General features: G+C 44.9%; 1 long non-coding RNA gene across 1 annotated transcript; it reads left to right on the top strand.

Annotated features, from left to right (window-relative positions):
* LOC111539783 lies at positions 1-2,435 on the top strand. Its single transcript, XR_002730777.1, has 2 exons — positions 1-35; positions 317-2,435. It is a non-coding gene; the product is annotated as an uncharacterized LOC111539783 (long non-coding RNA).
* Positions 2,436-17,900: the final 15,465 nt, after the last annotated feature.

Here is a 17,900-nt window from a genome sequence, read left to right as displayed (position 1 = left end):
GTATGGGAAGCACATCGCAGTGTACACTGCAGCAGGTATTAATGTGTCATTTTACAGATAAGAAAACTGAGGTTCAGAAGGGATAGAGCCAGGATGTGAGCCTAGTTCTATTAATACCTTTGAATCCTGTGCTCTTTGCCACGGTCCTTGCTGCCAGTTCTGCACATTTTCATGCCTTCCCGGCTTCTTACCCAGGCCGCCATGTTTCCGGATGATCTTGTACTCTCTGTTCTAGTCTTGCCCTCCTGTCCTGCCCCCGGCAGTCTGTCTCTTGGTCAGCTGTCTCTCTTCGCCCCAGCTTTGGCTCTGTTCTCAGGGCTTGATCCACCACATCACGTTCCGCGTTCGCTGCTGCCTGAACTCATCAAGGCGGACCTAATGAAAACTGTGTTGAGGAGGACTATTCTGGTGCTGAGGCTGGGTACACTGGTGAGGCCAGGAACACGGGATTGAGTTCTAAGCAGAGCACCAGGATAGCTGTAGCAGAAATTCAGGCAAAGGCCAAGAAGGTGGGAATGGAATAGCAAGCGCTGAATTAATTAGTTAATTTTTTAAGATGGAGTCTTGCTCTGCCGCCCAGGCTGGAGTGCAGTGGTGTAATCTTGGCTTACTGCAACCTCCCCTTCCAGGGTTCAAGCATTCTCCTGCCTTAGCCTCCCAAGTAGCTAGAATTACAGGTGCTTGCCACCATGCTTGGCTAATTTTTTGTATTTTTAGTAGAGACGAGGTTTTGCCATGTTGGCCAGGCTGGTCTGCAACTCCTGACCTCAAGCGATTAGCAGGCCTTGGGCAAGTGCTGAATTTAAACACGGCTCTCCCGAGGACTTCTATTGGGTTCTGCCTAATGGTAACCACCGAGGCTTCGAGACTTCGCTTACTCTGCAGATCTCCTGGGAGCAGCAGGAAACAAGAACCCTTAGCCTTTTCAAAGTAATAGCCATTTTCCTCACTGACCTGACAAAGACAGATGTCAAGTGGGCCCTGCAGGAGTTTGACAGTTTGTCCAAACAACTGTTTTTAGTTGAGGCTATAACTTCTTAGGAAAGGGTTTGTCAGTGTGGCACATTAAATCAGTTGGCCAGTATGGATTACTCTGACCATCTTCTTAGAAAGCAATGTCTTTGGGGATTTTCAGATGAGTGAGTATTCAATGCTCTGTCTTTCAGCATTATCATCCACTTCTTCCTGCCCCTCGTAGAATTCTCTTTAGAGGATTGGCTCCTGGGCCTCCAGGAGAGCAGGCAGTAGGGTAGGGTGGTGGGGGGAGAGGAAACTCTTAATCCCTTACCAGGGATTTACTTTGTTCTTCTCATTCTGAGCCTCCCATACAATGCTGTTTTGAGCTTCACTTAGAAATTGGCCTTATTAGCTAGGAAAGGGGAATTCTTTTCGCAACAATCAGAAAATGTAATCCCTTACTCAGGCGGCTGGAGTCCTTTTATTCGCGTCTGTAGACGTTGGGCTGCTGGCTGCTCCTCTCTGTGGCCTGGCTGTCTCTCCCTTACCTCCCAGAGTTAGGATAATAGCTGACATTTTTCTTCACTAGGCTTTCCTAAGGGATTTCATTCCGTTTGTGAGACACTTTACTTCCTCAAGCTGCAAAGTTTGCTTATTATTATTATATATATATTTTTTCTTTTTTTAGACAGAGTCTCTCTCTGTTGCCCAGGCTGGAGTGCAGTGGCACCATCTCGGCTCACTGCAACCTCTGCCTCCCAGGTTCAAGCAATTCTCCTGCCTCAACCTCCTGAGCAGCTGGGACTACAGGCACGTGCCACCACGCCTGGCTAATTTTTGTATTTTTAGTAGAGACGAGGTTTCATCATATTGGCCAGACTGGTCTCAAACTCCTCACCTTGTAATCCACCCACCTTGGCCTCCCAAAGTGCTGGGATTACAGGTGTGAGCCTCCACACCCAGCTTATTCTGCATAATTTTTAAGAGGTGTGAATTGTTTTAAGATCAAATTTAAAAGTACATTTTCTTTCTCATCTTGTCATTAACTGATGTTGGATATGTGTGTGTGCTTGTGATTTCCCTGGCTGGGCCTTTGTATAACTTCAAAGAGGGCTGGTGCCTTGCCTTTGTGCTGCTAGATAGCACTCCTCCAGATCCTCCCTCTACTGAGCAGCTCCGTGGACCTGTGCAAATCTCTAACCAGCTTTGTTAGACAACAAAATACCCTGGAGAATATCAAGCCCTTTAACATACCCAGTTTGTGCTCCCAGCCATAAGATCTCTTTGGCCATGTATGTGGGATTCCCATGAAGGAGAAGCCTCATTTCCAGCAAGAATCTGGCTTCCACCTAGACTTGGGAAACAGATACTGAAAAGCATATTGCTGATCAACTAGACAACTGGCTTCCACTCTTGATTGCCTGTGTAATCCATCTAGAGCAGCCAGAGCAATTTATTTATTTAAAAATTTAAAATTGGCCAGGCACAGTGGCTCACGCTTGTATTCCCAGCACTTTGGGAGGCTAGGGTGGGCAGATCACTTGAGGCCAGGAGTTCAAGATCAGCCCGGCCAACATGGTGAAACCCTGTCTTTACTAAAAATAGAAAAAGTTGCTGGGCAAGGTGGCTCATGCCTGTAATCCCAGCACTTTGAGAGGCCTGGGCGGGTGGATCACGAGATCAGGAGCTCAAGACCGTCCTGGCTAACACGATGAAACCCCGTCTCTCTCTACTAAAAATACAAAAAATTAGCGAGGCGTGGTGGCACACGCCTGTAGTCCCAGCTACTTGGGAGGCTGAGGCAGGAGAATGGCTTGAACCTGGGAGGCAGAGGTTGCAGTGAGCCAAGATCGTGCCACTGCACTCCAGTCTGGGCGACAGAGCAAGACTCTGTCTCAAAAAAAAAAAAAAAAGAAAAAGAAAAAGAAAATAAATTAGCCGGGCATGGTAGTATGTGCCTGTAATTCCAGGTGCTTGGGAGGCTGAGGCAGGAGAATCGCTTGAACCTGGAAGGCAGAGGTTGCAGTGAGCCAAGTTCATACCATTGCACTCCAGCCTGGGCGACAGAGTGACTCTATCTCAATAAATAAATAACAAGTACAAATTTTAAATTATTCAAAAATTTAAAATTATTTATATGTGTTTTGTAGAAAGTCAGATATAGCAGATAAGCAGATTAAGAAAATAAAATCCTTATATTTCCAAAAGATTAGCCTTCAATATATATCCTTCTAGCATAGTGTGAGATATATACTTCATGTATGTATATACACATACACTTACCAGGTGAAATTATACTGTACATACTATTTCATAATCTGATTTTTTTCCAGTTAATCTCAATTTTACCGTGTTGATACATTTTCATTTCTTCTAATACCTAACCTCAATTTCAGTCATCCCAGTTGTTCCCCAAATGTCCTTTCTAGTTGGTTTGTTCAAAGCAAGACCCGCCAGGCACGGTGACTCACATCTGCAATCCTAGCACTTTGGGAAGCTGAGGCAGACAGATCACTTGAGGCCAGGAGTTCAAAACTAGCGTGGCCAACATGGTGAAACCCTGTCTGTAGTAAAAATAGAAAAAGTAGCAGGGCATGGTGGCACACACCTGTAGTCCCAGCTACTCTGGAGGCTGAGGCATGTGAATTGCTTGAAGCTGGAAGACAGAGGTTGCAGTGAGCTGAGATCATGTCACTACACTCCAGCCTGGGCAACAGAGCAAGGCTCTGTCTCAACAAACAGACAAACGAAAGCAGTCACAACAAAAAAACAGAAACAAAGTAAGACCCAATCTAGGTCCCACATGACATCGGGTTGTTGTTTCTTTTTATTTCATTTTTGAGACGGGCTTGCTGTTGCCCAGGCTGGAGTATAGTGGCGCAATCTCAGCTCACCACAACCTCTGCCTCCAGGGTTCAAGTGATTCTCCTGCCTCAGCCTCCTGAGTACCTGGGATAACAGATACCTACCACACACCTGGCTAATTTTTGTGTTTTTAGTAGAGATGGGGTCTCACCGTGTTGGCCAGGCTGGTCTTGAACTCCCAACCTCAAGTGATCCACCCCCTTCAGCCTTCCAAAGTACTGGGATTACAAGTATGAGACATCACGCCAGGCCTGGTTGTTGTTTCTTGAGCCTCTTTTTTTTTTTTTTTTCAGATGGAGTTTCACTCTGTCATCCAGGCTGGAGGTGCAGTGGTGCAATCACTGTTCACTGCAGCCTCGATTTCCTGGGCTCAAGCAACTCTTTCACTTTAACCTGAGTAGCTGGAACTACAGGCACGTGCCACAATGCCCAGCTAATTTTTAAATTATTTGTAGAGAAGAGGTATCACTATGTTGCCCAGACTGGTCTTGAAGCCCTGAGTTCAAGTGATCTTGCCTCGGCCTCCCATAGTGCTGAGATCTCATGAGCCGCCGTGCCCAGCTCTCTTGAATCTCTTTTAATCTTCCATAGTTTCTGTTTTCATGATAGTCTTGTTGAAGATGGCAAGCCAATGAATCTACATAATTTACCATCTTCTGGATTTGTCTAGTTGCTTCTTTGTGGTATCATAGCTTTTAACTGGGTGGATTCAAATTAGGTATTTTTGGCTGGAGTACATTATAGATGCTGTTGTCTACTCCACATTGTATCCTCCAGCAGACATACCTGGGTAACCATCCTGAGGAATGCTGAGGTTGACAACTGGGATGTGGTAATGACTGTCTGCTCTCCTTGAGACTAGACAGGGGTTAGCAAATCTTTTCTTTTTTCTTTTCTTTGAGACAGAGTCTTGCTCTTTCGCCCACACTGGAGTGCAGTGGCGTGATTTCGGCTCACTACAAGCTCCGCCTCCTGGGTTCAAGCGATTCTTCTACCTCAGCCTCCTGAGTAGCTGGGATTACAGGCTCCCACCACCACGTCCGGCTAATTTTTGTATTTTTAGTAGAGATGGGGTTCCACCATGTTGGCCAGGTTGGTCTCGAACTCCTGACTTCAGGTGATCTGCCCGCCTTGGCTTCCCAAAGTGTTGGGATTACAGGCGTGAGCCACCGTGCCTGGCCAGGTTGTTCTCTTTTGTAATCAGTTATTAGAATCAGGAAATTTAACATTTACTATAATAATATTATTTAATCTAGAGACCATATTTAATTGCCGCCAATTATCCCAACAGTATCTTTTATGGAATTTTTTTTGGACGAAGACCCAAATTCAGAATAAGACGTTGTGTTTGGTTGCCAAATCTCTTTGTTTTTCTTTTGTCTGAAATAGCTTGGCATTCTTTGTAAAAAGCTTTCTCTTATTAACTGAGGTGATCTGGTTTTCCTAAAATATAGTTTCTAGAACTATAATAACTATAACTAGAAAAATGTATTCTTTAAAATATATAAACTATATAACACTCCTCACTTCTCTCCAAAGCACTTCCCAGGTTAAAACCCTTGAAAGATTTCACATTTCACACCCAATAAAGTCCAAACTGCTTACTGTGCTGTGCAGGCTGATCTAGCTCCAGGCCCTCATTTCCTATATTTTTCCTCTGCACTGACTTTGCTCCAGCCACGCTGGCTCCTTGCTGCTTCAGGGAGACAGTTAACTCATTCCTGTCTTCATGCCTTTGCTTTTGCCCTTCCTTCCATGTAAGATGATTTACAACTAGGTCTTCACGTGTTGGCTTCTTCCAGTCACTGAAGCCTCAACTCCTTCCCTGACACAGTCTATGGAGCTCCTCTCTGACATATAATCTTGTTTTATTGTCCTCACTGTTTGGACGAACGGAGGCAGGATGGTGCACTTCCGGGTTCTTCTTCACCACCAACTCTTCCCGTGTGTGCGAGAATGCAGCTGACGCCCGGGAAGGTGCAGATTAATCAGGCATGCACCAGGTGATGTCAATCCGAGGAGACCAAGATTTACCTGGTGGCACCTGCGGAGCGCCCCCCCTCCCCCGACATGCCCGTGCCCCGCCTATTGCCCTTCCACTCCTAGAAAGTCGCTCCCAGCAGATGCGCCGGGGGCGGGCTTTCTCAGCCCCCACTCTTGTCGGGACTGTATTAGAAACTCCACCCCCCGCCGCCCCCAGCTCCGGTCCCTGAAGCTAGATGACCAAAGAATAAATTTGCAGTTTTGCTTTTAGCCTTGCCTACTCGCTGGTTCTTTTGTGCCCACTCTGGTGGTCTTAGAAAAACAAATCACTCACAACATATCTCACTGAATGAAATTATCACATTTATTAGTTTTCTTCTTAAATTTCTATCTCTTTTTCAAAAATGTAAGCTTCCTGAAGATATAGTTCTTTTTTTTTTGAGACAGAGTCTTGCTCTGCCGCCCAGGCTGGAGTGCAGTGGCGTGATCTCCACTCACTGCAACCTCCGACTCCTGGGTTTCAGTGATTCTCCTGCCTCAAGCTCCCCAGTAGCTGGGATTACAGGCTCACGCCACCACGGCTAATTTTTGTATTTTTAGTAGAGAGGGGGTTGCGCCATGTTGGCCAGGCTGGTCTCGAACTCCTGAGCTCAGGTGATCCGACCACCTTGGCCTCCCAAAGTGCTGGGATTACAGGTGTGAGCCACTGCGCCCGGCAGAAAACATAGTTCTTGTCTTTTTTCCCTCCAGTGCCTAGAATAATTTTTTGTTTATAATAAGTTCTCAACAAATATTTATTGAATTACAACATAATACTGGAAGTCCTAGCCAGAGCAATTAGGCAAAAGAAAGGAAAAAAAGGACATTCAATTTGAAAAGAAGGAAGTAAAATTGTCCCTGTTTACAGATGATATGATTTTATATAGAGAAAAATCAGGCCAGATGAGGTGGCTCATGCATGTAATCCCAGCACTTTGGGAGGTTGAGGAAAGTGGATCACTTGAGGTCAGGAGTTTGAGACTAGACTGGCCAACATGGCGAAACCCTGTCTCTACTAAAAATACAAAAAAATTAGCTGGGCGTGGTGACTTATGCCTGTAATCCCAGTTACTCAGGAGGCTGAGGTAGGAAAATCACTTGAACCTGGGAGGCAGGGGTTGCAGAGAGCTGAGATCACACTGCTGCACTCCAGCCTGGGCAACAGAGCAAGACTCTGTCTCAAAAAAAGAGAAAACTATAAAGACTCTACTCAATAATTCTCAGAACTAGTAAGTGAATTTAATAAAGTTGCAGGATACGAAATCAATATTCATAAACAAGTAGCATTTCTAGACACAAACAAGAAAAGAAATCAAGATGGCACAATGGTGTATGTCTGTAATTCCAGCTATTCAGGAGGCTGAGGCAGGCAGATTGCTTGCGCCCAGGGGTTCAGACCAGCTTAGGCAACATAGCAAGACTCCCATCTCAAAAAAAAGAAAAAAAGATTTAGAAGATAATCCCATTTACCATAGTTACACCCCAACCCCTGCCCCCCAAAAAACCCCAAACCCTAAGAATAATTTTTTCTTTTTTTGAGATGGAGTTTTGCTCTTGTTGCCCAGGCTGGAGTGCTGTGCTGCAATCTCTGTTCACTGCAACCTCCGCCTCCTGGGTTCAAGTGATTCTCCTGCCTCAGTCTCCTGAGTAGCTGGGATTACAGGCACCTGCCGCCATGCCCAGCTAATTTTTGTATTTTTAGTAGAGACAGGGTTTCACCATGTTGGCCAGGATGGTCTTGATCTCTTGACCTTGTGATTCACCTGCCTCAGCCTCCCAAAGTGCTGGGATTACAGGTGTGAGCCACTGCGCTCAACCTAATTTTTGTATTTTTTAGTAGAGATGGAGTGTCACCGTATTGGCCAGGCTGGTCTCGAACTCCTGACCTCAGGTGATCCGCCCAACTTGGCCTCTCAAAGTGTTGGGATTACAGGTGTGAGCCACCAAGCCCAGCCCCTAAGAATAAATTTAACCAAGGAAGTAAGAAAGTATCTGCTAGGCAAACTAGAGAACACCAATTAAAGAAATTGAAGAGAACACGAATTGGAAGACACCTGGCGCGGTGGCTCTCGCCTATAATCCCAGCACTTTGGAGGCTGAGGAGGGTGGATCACCTGAGGTCAGGAGTTTGAGACCAGCCAGGCCAACATGGTGAAACCATCTCTACTAAAAATACAAAAAAATTAGCCGGGCATGGTGGCACATGCCTGTTAATCCTAGCTACTTGGGAGGCTGAGGCAGGAGAATTGCTTGAATCCGGGAGGCGGAGGTTGCAGTGAGCCAAGATCGTGCCCCTGCACTCCAGCCTGGGCAATGGAGCAAGACTACCTCAAAAAAGAAAAATAAATAAATAAATAAATAAAATAAAATATATAAATAAATAAATTGGAAGCCATCCCATGCTCACAGGTCAGAATAACTAATGTTGTTAAAATAACCATACTACCCAAAGCAATCTACAGATTCAACTAAATCTCTATCAAAATACTGATGACATTCTTCACAGAAATAGAAAAACAATCGTAAAATTTGTACCAAACCACAAACGACTGTATAGCCAAAGGAATGCTGAGCAAAAAGTACAAAGCTGGAGGCATGATGCTACAAGACTTTATAGTACAAAGCTATAGTAACAGCATGGTACTGACATAAAAACAGACACATAAACCAATGGAACAGAATAGAGAACCCAGAAGTAAATTCACGTGACTATAGCCAACTGATTTTTGACAAAGATGCCAAGAATACTGATTGAGCAAAGGGTGATCTCTTCAATAAATGATTCTGGTTATTTTTATGCAGAAGAATTAAACTAGACCTCCACCTCTCACGCTATACAAAAACCAACTGAAAATGCATCAAAGACCTAAATGTAAGATTTAAAACTATAAAACTACTAGGAGAAGGTCAGGTGCAGTGGCTCACACTTGTAATCCTATCACTTTGGGAGGCTGAGGCGGGTGGATCACACTTGAGTTCAGGAGTTCGAGATCAGCCTGGCCAACATGGTGAAACCCCATTTCTACTAAAAATACAAAAAATTAGCCAGGTGTGTTGGTGGGCGCCTGTAATCCCAGCTACTCGGGAGGCTGAGGCAGGTGAATCACTTGAAGCTGGGGGGCGGAGGTTGCAGTGAGCTGAGATTGCGCCACTTCACTCTGCCACTTCACTCCAGCCTGGGCAAAAGAGCACAACTCCATCTCAAAACAAACAAAAACAAGTGAATAAAAACCAAAACTACTAGGAGAAAACATAGGACAAACACTTTAGGACATTGGCTTGGGAAAATATTTTTTGAATAAGAGCTCAAAAGCAACAAAAGCAAAAATAAACAAATAGGATGATATCAAACTAAAAAGCTTTTGCATAGCAACGAAAACATTCAACACAGTGAAGAGACAACCTAAAGAATGGGAGAAAGTATTTTCAAACTATCTAACAGGGAATTAATATCCAGAACATGCAAGGAACTCAAACATCTCAACAGCAAAAAAACAATCCAATTTAAAAAATGGGCAAATGATCTGAATAGGCATTTCTCAAAAGAAGATGTACATATGGCAAATACATATATGAAAAAATGCTCAACATCACTAATCATCAGGGAAATGCAAATTAAAACCACAATGAGGTATCATCCCTTCCCAGTTAGAACTGCTATTATCAAAAAGACAAAAGCTAACAAATGCTAGCAAGTATGTAGAGAAAAGAGAATTCTTATGCACTGCTGCTGGGAATGTAAACTAGTATGGCCATGGTGGAGAACTGTATGGAGGGTCCTTAAAAAACTACAAGTAGAACTACCATATGATCCAGCAATTCCACTACTGGGCATTTATCCAAAGGAAAGGAAATCAGTATATTGAAGAAACCTCTGCATCCTCATGTTTAGTGCAGCAATATTCACACTAGCCAAGGTATGGAAACAACCTAGGTACTTAACAACAGATGAATGCATAAAGAAATTATGATATAAATACACAATGGAATACTATTCAGCCATAAAAATGAATGAAGTTCTGTCATTTGAGGCAACATGGATATAACTGGAGGACATCATGTTAAGTGACATAAGGCAGATGCTGGGTGCAGTGGCTCACGCCTGTAATCCCAGCACTTTGGGAGGCCAAGGCGGGCAGATCACCTGAGGTCAGGAGTTCAAGACCAGCCTGGCCAACATGTTGAAACCCCATCTCTACTAAAAATACAAAAAGTAACTGGTCATGGTGGTGGGCACCTGTAATCCCAGCTACTCAGGAGACCGAGGCAGGAGAATTGCTTGAACCCAGGAGGGGGATGTTGCGGTGGGCTGAGTTTGCACCATTGCACTCCAGCCTGGGTGACAAGAGCAAAACTCCATCTAAAAAAAAAAAAAAAAAAAAGCCAGAACAGCAGGTTAAACCCTGCACATTATGTGTGGAAGCTAAAAAAAGTTTATCTCATAGAAGTAAAAAGTAGAACAGAGGATACTAGAAGCTGGAAGGGTAGGGAAAGGGAAGGATAGGGAGAGATTTGCTAAAGGATATAAAATTACAGCTAGATAAGAGGAATAAGGTTTAATGTTCTCTACGACTGTAGGATGACACAGTTAACAATAATATATAGTTTCAAATAGCTAGAAGGAGGATATTGAATGTTCCCAACACAAGGAAATGATAAATGCTTGAGATGATGGGTATATGAATCACCTTGATCTGTCTGATTACTATACATACATGATGTGTATTAAAACATCATTATGTACCCCATAAATATGTACAATTATTATGTGTTAATTAAAAATTTATTTTAATAGTTAAATTAATCATACACACAAGGGAAAATTCTACAGACAAAAATCCCCGAAGTCCAGGGCTGTCTCTTGCTTGCTATGGAGAATCTGACGCTAGTTGTTTCCTCTGTGATCCCCGCTCCCGATGGTGGTCCTCCTCCGTGACTTCAGGTCTCACCGGGCTCTAGTAGCTCCATCTTCTCCTTTCCTCCTCTATCCAAGGGGAAGTGAGCAGTCTTTGTTTGTTTTCTCCCTTAACTCTATCTATGCCTCTACTGGGAGTCCCTTCATTAGGGTTTTTTCACTTGAGCTACACTTGGCGAATTCTGTTTCCAGCTGGGACCCTGGATGATGGACAGAGTAAGGAGCAACCACTATGCCCTGGCAATAAATGATGGTTCAGCTGCGTGAGCATTGTCTGTATGTGCAGTCAGCTGCTTTCTCATCCTCCTCTTCACCATGTTAGTCCCATTTCTTTTCAACGTGCTAACTCCTTTATACTAACAATTATTAAAAGAGTTGATTTGTTCAACATATCCAGTGACAAATACTCTTCTAAAATCTTGAAGTGGACAATGAGACTGGGATTAACATGCCTATGTAGAGTCGGCAATGCAATTAGATACAATTTGTGCCTGGATGTCTGACTTCATGTCTAAAATTCCACCAGTGACTAATTATGTTAGAGTTGCCTCCTTCCATCTTTCCTCTTGTAAAATTCATCTATTTCTGGAATGAATATTAATCTTTATTGAATGCTTTTCTTTTTTTTGAGACAGAGTCTCACTCTGTCTCCCAGTCTGGAGTGCAGTGGCAAGATTTTAGCTCGCTGCAATCTCCACCTCCCAGGTTCAAGTGATTCTAGTGCCTCAGCCTCCCAAGTAGCTGGAATTACAAGAGCACGCCAGCATGCCCGGCTAATTTGTGTGTGTGTGTGTGTGTGTATATATATATATATATATATATATTTTTTTTTTTAGTAGAAACAGGGTTTTGCCATATTGGCCAGACTGGTTTCGAACTCCTGAATTCAAGTGATTCGCCCTCCTTGTGCTGGAATCCCAAAGTGCTGGGATTACAGGTGTGAGCCACAGCTCCTGGCCTGAATGCTTGTTTTATGTGAGTTACTTTCACATTCATTAAATCAAATAATCTTTACAACGCATTTTTTGTTTTTTTTTTTTTTGGTTACAAGAAAGGTAAACTAACCCAGTAAATGGCAGAGCTGGAGCAGGATGGAACCCCAGGCCTCCTGGCGTGAATCCTTTGTGTTCCTGGGGAGAGTTATACATTCAGTCTCACACTTCTTAGTGTCAATGAATATTTTAGGTAATGGAAAGTAATTCTGGAGCCCAGAGAGAAGATAGGATGGAACTATGATAAAGGGGAAGACATGAAAATACAGCTAATTATTTAGCGAGCATCTACTTGTATGCTGAGCACTGGGTATGGTTCCTTCCACATATTCCCCAGAAGAGCTTTGTAAGGAGGATTGTGCTACCCACATTTTACAGAGGATGAACTTGGGGCTCAGGGAAGTTTGGTAGTTTGCCCAAGGTCCTACAGCCAGTAAGTGGTTGGGGATGCATTATGTGTAGAGCTAGGTGAGCCTGACACCATTTGCTTTCTTTCCATTACACCTGCCTGTCATGGGAGAGAATTTCAGAAAAGGGATACCAAAATTATGGGGAAACCTGTCTTGGATATTGCCAAGGGTCAGTCTAGAAAGAAGCCCTGAATACTACTATTCACAAAAACTTCATTGGAAGGACACATTTGTGTGGTGGAGTGGCTGAGGGACACCATGGGCCACTAGATGGCACCAGTTCAGCGTCGGAAGAAGCTTTTCCCCATTATTTTTGTGGGCAAAGGATGCATGTAGCACCCTGTCCTTGCTCCCCAGGGTGGCACAAGAGAATGAGTACCAGCAGGTGAATGCTGCAGGGGCCATCCTGGAGTCTGTCTGACATAGAGTCTCTGGGGTGGGCAATTTTTTTTCTTTTAAGACAGAGTTTCACTCTGTTACCCAGGCTGAAGTGCAGCAGTGCCATCTCAGCTCTCTGCAACTGCTGCCTCCCAGGTGCAAGTGATTCTTTTGCCTTGGCCTCAATTTTTTGTGCATATATACTTTTTTTGGGGGGGGGGATGGAGTCTCACTCAGTCGCACTGGCTGGAGTGCAGTGGCATGATCTCAGCTCACTAGAACCTCTGCCTCCCTGGGTTCAAGCGATTCTCCTGCCTCAATGTCCCAAGTAGCTGGGATTAAAGGTGCCCGCCACCATGCTGGCTTATTTATTTATTTGTTTATGAGACGAAGTCTCGCTCAGTCACCAGGCTGGAGTACAGCAGCACAATCTCGGCTCACTGCAACCTCTGCCTCCTGGGTTCAAGTGATTTTCCTGCCTCAGCCTCCCGAGAAGCTGGGACTACAGGTATGTGCCACCACACCCAGCTAATGTTTGTATTTTTAGTAGAGAGGAGGTTTCACCACATTGGCCAGTATGGTCTTGATCTCTTGACCTCGTGATTCACCCGCCTCAGTCTGCCCAAGTGCTGGGATTACGGGCATGAGCCACTGCGCCCGATCTAATTTTTGTATTTTTTAGTAGAGATGGGGTTTCACCATGTTGGCCAGGCTGGTCTCAAATTCCTGACTTCAAATGATCTTCCCACCTTGGTCTCCCCAAGTGCTGGGATTACAGGCATGAGCCACCGTGCCCAGCCCAGTTTTTGTATTTTTTGGTAGAGAGGGGGTTTCTCCATGTTAGCCAGGTTGGTCTTGAATTCCTGACCTCAAGTGATCTGCCTGCCTCAGCCACCCGAAGTGCTGGGATTACAGGCATGAGCCACCACGCCCAGCCTGGAATGGGCATTTCTATTCCCTTTACACAGGTGAGGGAAATGGAGATAAGCAATACTGAGTAACTTGCCAAGGGTACTTAGGTATAAAGTTGTAGACAAGGGATTCCAAACCAGGCCTGTCTGATTTGCAGCTTGTAATTAGTGTATTGCTAGGTAGATTGGGAATGTTTGGCCTGGAACAGAAAAGACCCTGGGGTGGGATCCACGTTGACAGTCTTCTGGGACTTGAATCACCGCATGGATGAGGGTGCAGAACTAAATCCAACAGGTGGAAATTATCAGGAGTAGACTTTTTTTTTTTTTTTTTGAGAAGGAATCTCTGTCTCCCAGGCTGAAGTGCAGTGGCATGATCTCGGCTCACTGCAACTTCCGCCTCCTGGGTTCAAGAGATTCTCTTGCCTCAGCCTCCTGAGTAGCTGGGATTATAGGCGCCTGCTACCACACCCGGCTAGTTTTTGTATTTTTAGTAGAGACGGGGTTTCACCATGTTGGCCAAGCTGGTCTTGAACTCCTGACTGATCCACCTGCCTCGGCCTCCCAAAGCGCTGGGATTACAGACGTGAGCCACTGTGCCCAGCTGGGAGTAGATTTTTTTGAAAAGTTAATACATGATAAGATTTTGCTGCGCATGGTGGTTTATGCCTGTAACCCCCGCACTTTGGGAGGCCAAGACAGGAGGATCGCTTAAGCCCAGGAGTTGGAGACTAGCCTGGACAATGTAGTGAGATCCCATCATTACAAAAAATAATAATAATAAAAAAGTAGCCAGGTTTGGTGGCTTATGCTTGTGGTTCCAACTACTCTGGAGGCCAAGGTGAGAGAATTGCTGAGCCTGGAAATCAAGGCTGCAGTGAGCCATGATCACACCACCACACTCCAGCCTGGGCACCAGGGTGAGACCCTGTCTCCAAAAAAAAAAAAAAAAAAAGATTATATTTAACTAATTAAAGAGAAAACTAGCAAGGTGTTAAAACCAATTCAAAGGACAGTCCAGGCCAGGTGTGGTGGCTCATGCCTATATTACTAGCACTTTGGGAGGCCAAGGCGGGTGGATCACTTGAGGTCAGGGGTTCAAGACCAGCCTGGCCAACATGGTGAAATCCTGTCTCTACTAAAAATGCAAAATTAGCCAGGCATGGTGGCATGCACTTGTAATCGCAGTTACTCTGGAGGCTGAGGCAGGAGAATCACTTGAACCTGGGAGACACAGGTTGCAGTGAGCCGAGATCGTGCCACCACAGAGTGAGACTGTGTCTCAAAAAACAATGAAAAAGAAAAAACAAAACAGAAACAAAGGCCAATCCAGGCCAGGTGCGGTGACTCATGCCTGTAATTCCAGCACTTTGGGAGGCTGAGGCGGGCAGATCACCTGAGGTCAGGAGTTCCAAACCAGCCTGGCCAACATTTCAAAAAAATCCGATTTCTACTAAAAATACAAAAATTAGCCGGGTGTGGTGGCAGGCACCTGTAATCCCAGCTACTTGGGAGGCTGAGACAGGGAGAATTGCTTGAACCCAGGAGACAGAGGTTGCAGTGAGCCGAGATCATGCCACTGCACTCCAGCCTGGGCAAGAGTGAGAGTTCGTTTCAAAACTCAAAAAAAAAAGGACAGGGTCTGGATTTCTAGATAATACGAAGGGAGGACATTGCAAAACCCAGCAGCAGCTGAAGGAAATATCCTGGAGGAAGTTGAACTTTACCTTGCTTGGAAATCTATCCAGGTCTGAAGCCCCTCTACAGAGGTCCCCAGAATGTTCCCCCCTTTCCCCACTGAGTCTACTTGGGGGGTAAAGTCCAAGATGACAGCTGCAGTTGTTTCCACGTGGCAGTGTCCCCTGAGGGATCCAAATAAACCTGGAGTTTTATTATCCTGACTGTGCCGATAAGAAGACTGGCCGACCCGGGTAGAGAAAGTGGAGGCCACTATCCAGTATCCCTTGATAGGTCCACTCATTCCTTTTCTATTCACATCAGCCGGGCTTGTAACAGCTCCCAGTGATAGAGTATCTAGGCTGGTCACCTGATGATGGAGTCTTGTCCATTTCGAAGGCCCAGACCAATGAGCTGAAGTGAATAACTCACCCCACAATTTATTGCTCCTAGAACAAATTCCTTGTCCTGGTGATAATTCTCTTGTGTGTGGCTAAAACTATCAGCTCTGGGACAATGCGCATAACTTTGCATGGATGATAAAGCTCCACTTATTTATTTGGCTGAATAGAGTTATTTTACTATTACTTCCTCTCTAAGTTTCTGACATAAAGTCAGACAAAGTCAAATGCAAGCTTATTTATTTATTTATGAGACTGAGTCTTGCTCTGTTGCCCAGGCTGGAGTGCAGTGGCATAATCTCGGTTACTGCAACCTCCGCCTCCCAAGTTCAAGTGATTCTCCTGCCTCAGCCTACCACATAGCTGGGATTACAGATGGGCACCACCACGCTTGGTTAATTTTTGTATTTCTTAGTAGAGATGGGGCTTCGCCACGTTGGCCAGGCTGGTCTCGAACTCCTAACCTCAAGTGATTTGCCCACCTTGGTCTCCCAAAGTGCTGGGATTATGGGCATGAGCCACCATGCCCTACCTCAGATGTAAGCTTTTCTCTCATCATATTAATCCTGCTGAATGAATTTGGAGCTCGATTCATATGGGGGGCAAGGACCTAGAGGTCAAAGCTGTCCTCTTGAATCCTGGTGTAGTTGATGTGTGCATAAGGCTTTGCTCGTTCATACTCTCTCAGGCAGAAGTGTATTTTGAGGAAACGGAGAGTGCGCGCATGTGTGTGCACATGCACGTGTGTGCATACATGTCCTATGAGAATGAGAATGGGTGCCCACTTTTCTTGGCTCCCCTCCCTTGTGCCTCTGGGCCTTTCTGCCTGAATGCCCTTGCCTGGAAATCCTTATCCATTTTTCTCATTCAATGACCAGAGCACCAACTATGGAGTTTGGAAACCTGGCTCCAGCCCTGATTCTGGCATTGACATGCTCCACAACATCGGTGAAAGCAACTGGCCTCTTTGAACATCCCTTCCTGGTGTGTGGCAGGAAACATTTGGTTTCCTTGAACCGAACCCGCCTGACAATGGGAAGATTTTTCTGAACCACCTCCCCTGCTGGGTAGCTGTAGGGATTAAATGATGTAACAGAAGGTAAAGCAGGATTATTTTTATAACTTTTGTCTATTTTCAGTGCCCTCCTATGTATCTTCAAGGCCAGAGCCTTCTGAGACACTCCAGCCCACAGTGACTGCTCTCCTCTGATCTGTCACTTCTTTAGCCATATACTGCTTTGTTTATTATGATCTATTTATGTGTTGCACTGTATCCACTTGTCTTGTCCATAAGCTCTTTTTCTGCCCTTTTGAATCTTTTCGGTGGCTAGTGTGCTGCTTTCATCATAACTGAGTTCAGTAAGTCTTTCTGGATTGACTACTTAATTGAATCTGGAATACGGGGAAGGAGACTTAGTGTAAAGAGACCACCCAATACAAGGTCTGAGATTATTTTATGCCATGTTTCATGGTGGAATAAGGAATGAATAACACAGTGTGAATGAATAATGCAGTGTATCATGAGTTGGGAAGGGAGAAAAAAAAGGGTATCTGTACAAGTCATTTTCTTTTTTTTTTTTTCTTTTCTTTTTTTTTTGAGATGGAGTCTTGCTCTGTTACCCAGGCTGGAGTGCAGTGGTGTGATCTCGGTTCACTGCAACCTCTGCCTCCTGGGTTCAAGCGATTCTCCTGCCTCAGTCACCCAAGTAGTTGGGATTATAGGAACATGGCACCGCACCCAGCTAATTTTTGTATTTTTAGTAGAGATGGGGTTTCACCGTGGTGGCCAGGCTGGTTTCAAACTCCTGACCTCAAATGATTCGCTTGCCTCAGCCTCCCAAAGTGCTGGGATTACAGGCATGAGCCACCACACCCAGCATATACATGTCATTTTCAATCATTTGGACTTGAATCACCTGGTTTTATTTGGTCAATGAAAGCAGAGGACAATGGTCAAACTTACTATTTGGGTCTTTGAGACAAAGTAACCAGCTGATTGACTGTCTTTTCTGCTCAGCAGAACTTGCTGGCGCTGGAAGCCATGAGGAATAACTGAACTGAGGCGAACAGCAGGCTCGTAGCCAGGGAGGAAACAGCAACATAGCAAAATCTTTATTTTTGCCTTATTGGTGTAACCTTGTTCACAAAGAAGACATGGAAGGGAAAGGACTTGGAGAGCAAGAGAGGAAACAGAAAAGAAAGATTGTGAGGAAGGGCCACAAGGAAGCAAATAGAGCTTCCATTTCATGCTCGGGGAGTATTCAGAGTGTTCATGGGAGAACTGTGGGTGGGCTTGCTTCACATGCAGGGAGAGGCCTGGCCAGACCCACCTTCCTCCCAGTTCTGACCCCAGAGTGAGGTCAATATCCGGT

The sequence above is a fragment of the Piliocolobus tephrosceles genome, chromosome 18, assembly GCF_002776525.5.
Source record: "Piliocolobus tephrosceles isolate RC106 chromosome 18, ASM277652v3, whole genome shotgun sequence".
Lineage (NCBI taxonomy): Eukaryota > Metazoa > Chordata > Mammalia > Primates > Cercopithecidae > Piliocolobus > Piliocolobus tephrosceles.
Note: the sequence above shows the minus strand (reverse complement) of the source record. Positions and strands in the feature narration are given on the sequence as shown.